The sequence below is a fragment of the Numida meleagris genome, chromosome 4 (genome assembly GCF_002078875.1).
Source record: "Numida meleagris isolate 19003 breed g44 Domestic line chromosome 4, NumMel1.0, whole genome shotgun sequence".
NCBI lineage: Eukaryota > Metazoa > Chordata > Aves > Galliformes > Numididae > Numida > Numida meleagris.
Window position 1 is genome coordinate 58,797,057 of NC_034412.1, and position 6,127 is coordinate 58,803,183.

Below are 6,127 nucleotides of genomic sequence, written 5' to 3' on the forward strand. Positions count from 1 at the left end.
ATAACCTTGGGTTAACTTGAAATAGTCACTATGGCTGTGCCAGGGTAGATGTTTAAGTGCAAATTGCTTGTTTAGTCAGTGTGGCAGAGCTTGCCAGCAGGAATGGCCACAGAAATGGCCCAGGGCAGTGCCTCAGTTTCGCCTGAAGCCATTTGGCTCTATGCAGCAGAGAGCAGAGCAGTGCAGGGATGCTGCTCCTCCCACCAGTGCTCTGCTTCAGCCCCTATAGGTGCTGTTTTGGGACCTTACTCTGAGCATCCCACAGTTGAGAAATCAACTGCATTCCCTTGCTTCACAGGGCCCACGGTTCTAACCTCACATCTGCTTCTTAGCATGTTCTTTTCCACAAAGGAACCATCTCCTGTCACATGATCTCAGGGGACAACCAAGTAAACTTACATGAAAAACAGCAGGGAAGAACAAAACAGTCTGCTGGAGGTACCGGATCCTTTTGATGGCTACAAATACTTCTAGAAAAATAGAACTTCTTTGAGCTTAATGATGTACTGTGGGCTTTCCTTCTCCATCTCATTGTTTTTCATGTAGAGTTTAGAAATAAACAATGAGCAGACTTAGAAGGAGGAAGTTTTCCACACATGCTTTCTATTAATTTTATTTCCTCCCCACATTTTCTTATATTTTTACTTGCCAACGTTTTCCTTCTGTTCTCATTGAGGAAAAAGGGTAAAATTTCCCTCCTTTCTCCACTAGCTGGTACTAAATTTCTGGAAGAATTCAGAAGACATTTCATTTTAACATTTAAAAAAAAAAGTTTTTGCAGCAGTGCTGACCCCTGCCAATGTTATTATAATGAAATATTTCCAAGAGGAAAAAAAATCTGTAAAAAAACTCCATGATTTCATTCCATTCTAGCCATAACAGGTACAAGCAATGCATAGAAGGAAACCATAACAGTGTACAGGTTGGCTTAGAATGGGTTTTGTTATATTCTTCATTCACTCTATAAAGATGACATCAGAAGGTGACATTTGGGGACTGGCTCCCACCTCAGGGAAAGAAGTCCATGAAGGACTCTCTGCACTCCCCAGAGACTGCACAACCAATGCAGAAGCCAGTGGGGCTGGCCTAGGAGAGTTTAATCTTGGATTTATTTTGAAATAAAGAAAACATGCATCATAATCTCATCTTAAGTATCTGAAAGAGTCAAGCTCCAGAAGCACATCTGCTAATCCAGCACTGATGAGGTTAATGAGATCAAAGCCAGATCCCACCGAGCATTTAACAGAGATGCTTCCCTAACACAGGGCAGGGTGACTACAGCCCCACTTCAGGTCACAAACACACCAAACTCAGCATCAAAATGACACAGATCAGCCCTTGCTCAGATTATACTCACTAGTCCCACTTTCTGTGTCCCACCAACTCCCTCAGCCCCCACCTTTCCAAACTAAAATCATTCAGTGTTTGATTTCAGGGCAATCATTCACATGGTCATCTTCATACATTTCCTCCATCTCCCGTCCTCCCCAGCCCCCACTGCTAAGCAGTGAGGGCTCCTCGGGCTCTGCTTCAGGCACTTACCTTCTCACCCAGTAGGCAGAGTGACCCAAAAGTCCAACCCCTTCAAGTCTGCGATTCTGTGAAAAACTCAGACCCGCAGCAGTCAAGTGTGTGGCGAGCAGCTCTCCCACCATCTTCTTTTAAGTCTCCCCAGCAAGCACGGAGGGGCCTAACAAAGCTCTATGCAGCCAATTGTGTTATCAAGGCACTTGGCACTACCAGCTGATCCTCGATTGCTATTCATCCCTCCGGAAAATAAAATGCCCTTTTGTAGTGAAAGCGTAACCGGTTACTATGATGCGTTACATTAACAAAAGCAGCTTTTTACCAAAATTACGAATGATGAAAGCCTGGAAGTGGGCTCAGACCAAGGTAGCCGCTTGTTTCTACACATTTCAGACGGCTTAACCAAGATTTTCACATTGCTAAGAAGAAAGAGGTGGATGAGTTATGTTACATGTTTGTGAAAAAACAGCAGTGAGTTCTGTAAACCAAATTTCAAGGATTTTCTGTTGCAGAGATTTTTGTGTGGCAGCATCCTGTACATGCCACTGCCAGCCCTGCTGTAACCTCCGTATTCGCAGGGTCTCTGATATTTTTGTGTTTTGCTTGAAATCCATACAAAATTTTTCAATATGCTTTTATGTTTCCATATTTTTTCTAAGGATACTGCTTATTAAAGAGCAACTCCACTACTACACCCTTACTGTGAGAGGAATCCAAGCCTTTCAGCCACATGCAGGCAATGCACTGCCTCAAATTTCGCTGAAAGGACCCCAAATCAGTTTGAACATTGGTTCAAGGGGAAGGAATGTCATCTGGTTGCCATTGCCTTCCCTTACAGCACCTGAGCTCCTGCTGGAGGCCTGCCACGTGAGCATGGAGCCGGACTCTTCCCGCACCGCTGCACTCTTTGGCGGATGGGTTAACAGAGAAAACACGTCTCCTTCTGCTGTTGGAACACTGCAGGTGCTGGGTTTAATTCTGCAGGCAAGAATGACACAATTTAAAATACTTAGCACAGAACACATGAAACCCTGGAGAAAACGCATGGTCTGGTTTCCTACAGAAAAATTTAATAAACGAACAGGCAGAAGTTGCAGGAGTAGACACAAAACCCGAGATTAGGGGTAGGTTTCAGCTGAAATATTTCTCTTCCACATGTCAACTTGCCATTCAAAAGTATGCCCAAATTCAATTGCAATCCTGCATACCTCTTGAACCCACTCCTTAGGAAAAGATCTTTATCGAGCTGCATGCATGAGATCACCTTCAGCATTTTCTTTCATGTCAAAGGGAAAAAAAGACATCAGCAAAAGCAAAAGATTTTGTGGTTCCTCATAGATAAAAATAATTATAATTCACTTCAACCAACCAACAACATTAAACACAAATACAGAAGAGACAACCAAAAGCCTTACAGCCAGTCTCCTTCACCCTTGCCTATTGCAGTAAGGAGGGATAATTTTCCTACCCACAAACTCACGAGTATCCATCTAACTCCAGCTCACCTGGACAGCACACAGGAAAGCACCGTGCTTTACCTTTCAGCTTCCTCTACCCTCACCATGCCCCATCAGCATGGGGTTTGCACAGAGCATCATTCCCAAGCAGCCTCACCCACAGCACTGATCACCGACACTGAGCTACAGGAGCATTGTGTTTGGCACATGTCCAGCTTCTGGAGGAGAAGAACCACACTTTGACATTGAAAACAAGTAAAGCAACTAAGAGTAAAGCGCCAGAATACACAAACCAGAAAAATCAGCTCTACAGACACAAAATTCATAAGGGCTCACAAGTCTGCTGATTTTAAATAGTCATCCTTGAAAGTGAACTCAGCAAGCCTCATGTTCCATTCGCACTCAGGCTGCAGAAAATTATCCACAATAAACTTCATTCTTTTTCCAGGATTAAGAACTGTATATTGTGCTTGCAGTGAGAATCTGTTTTACACATTAGGGAAAATACAGAACTGGACGCTTTTCAGGTTAAGTGAAGGCATTTTTGCGTTTTGATCATAAATATTCTCCTGGTCATTTTTTGGCAAAACTGTCAAAAGACATTTTATGCCATTTTTCAAAACGTTGTTATTGGAGGAAGAAGTTAAACTTTGTATTTAAACAAAATGTCCCTAAAACATTGAAAAGCTGACTTAATGTTAACAGTTCTGCAATTCAAGCAGTACTTGGGCCAAAAAACAGCTCCAAAAGATAATGGCCGTCAGGAAAAGGACTGCATTCCTAAAGAATGTAAAGAAATAAGTATGGAAACCACTTCAGGAAGTAAAGAGGGAATGGGAGAGAGATGTTCCCCTCACATGTGTTCTTTTCTGTCTGTCAAGCTTCGATCATTTTATTAAAATTGTATCTCATGCACACACCCAAACAACAATAAAAGTGATTAACCCAGTAGTAGAAAGAACTAATCTATCTCTGATTTATTCTGAAACGTCGAGGTATTCGGGCTTATACGGCCTCACACTGCAAGCAGCTCAATTCGGTGCCAAGGCACAATGTGTGCACTAAAGCAGGCTGTGAAAAGTTCAACTCTGAATTGAAAACCACTGATGTCAATGCTAGAGCAAGAGAAGCACTTCTGAAGTGCCCTGTCCTGTAGTGCCCTTGTCTGCATCTTCCAATGGGAATCTGGGGGTGCAGAGGCACTCGCTGGACCCCCATCCCTGGCACATCAATCCCAGCCACATGCAGTAGCTGATTTCATAGAACCATAGAATCATTTGAGCTGGAAAGGACCCTTAAAGGTCATCTAGTCCAGCTCCCCTGCAATGAACATGGACACCGACAGCTACATCAGATGCTCAGAGCCCTGTCCAGCCTGACCTTGAGTGTCTCTAGAGATGGGGCATTTGCAGAAGGATTTTCCAAGGAGGTTTCAAAATGATTATGAAAGGAATCTCATGCTGATGAGCACTGACCAAAACTGTATTCCAGCAGGAATGTGGCATTATTTTGCAGAATTCTGACACAAAACATCTAAAATGTAACTGTTACTATAAATGGCTCTCATCCTGAGCTCCAGGTTGGAGAATACACAATTTAGAAAAGAAGGACAAAGCGGTTTCAAATGTGGCCTGGATCCCCAAGGCAATTTTTCCTGTTTATCATTTTTTTTCATTCCCTCTGCCTCTTCTACTATCAAAGAGTGGGAATAGGAAAGAAAAAGGAAAAGAATTCCCTGCACACACATCAGAACTAAGTAAACTACCTGCTTTTCCGCATTTTCTAATCCTTTTCAGTGACAGTAAAATTAAACACTAATTATTGCAACAGGAAGTTAAGCTAAAAGTAATAAAAAGTTATTATCACAATACATAATGAGATTTCTTTTTAAAGGCTACAAATTGCAGGCATGGTGGAACTATGTAAAGAGAGAAAAACCATACGGCCAAGAGATGACTTCTTACCTTTCATAATGATAATATCGTTACATGTGGTTGAAATCTCTCTTAGGTGTATGCAGATTTCTCATTAAAAAATAGACACTTCTAAATAAATAGCACTCTCATGAGTAGACATATAATGGCTGCAAGAAAGAAAAATCTTCAGAACCATCAATACATAGATGCAAAAGATGATCTTACACTTGGTAAAGCCTGAAAATGATCTTTCTTGTTTACTCCAAGCAGTAAAAGCTGGATTTGGCTAAAATTTTGACTTGTAAATTCTTCTACCTACCTGCAAAGCACAAGCGAAACGCAGAATTAACCACTGAAATTCTGTTTATTGTCACCTTTTAAAAATTTTTGTTAAAGTTCAGTTTGGTTTTGTTGGTTTGTCTTTCCACTCTGGGGAAAAGTGCTGAAGATAAATTTGCTTAATTAATTCTCACATCAAGCGCAAGAGCAGGGAGCCCAGAAAGATCTGTTGCTGTTTCAACAGGTCATATATAACAAAGAAGTAATTTGAAAAGATCTTATCTGTCCCTAAACCATTTTGCAGTCATTTATAGCAGTTTTTGTAAGGAGGTTTTCTTATTCATTTGCAGTTGGGATTTCCTCTGACTGACGGGAAATTACCAATCAACACTCATATTTACGTATGTTGATGGAAACAAACAACATCACCTTTTGCCGATGCCTGGAAGTGGTTTCAGGTGAGGCAAGAATTAGATGCAGGTCACTTTCTGAAATGTGTTGGAAGCCTGGTGATGTACAATTTGTAACGTGCCCGCTTTTAAAGTATGCGTAAAACACTGTTGCTGAAGATTGAAGATAAATGCTTCCCTGTAATCAATCAGGGAAGCGCTATGGTCGGAAAGCCTGTTTGGCAGCTTCTCTGGAGATCATAAATCAAAAGATTCAGAATAATTTTCAGCATTTTTGTAGCAAGGCCACTCCCCAGGTCTGTGCCGCGCTGGGAGGGTCCCTGGGATTAAACTGAGGTTGAGGCACGAACAAACGAAGGCAGCAATGACACCCACTGCAGCTCTTTTAAAGGCCAAGAATCCACTAAAACTTTAGATTTTGGGAATTATTTCTTGACAGATGGATGTAGACTCAGAAACACTGAGTTAAACTAGCACTCTTAGTGCCTCTGAAATGCAGATTATACCACTGGAACTGTAAAATACAAAGTCTAGACGA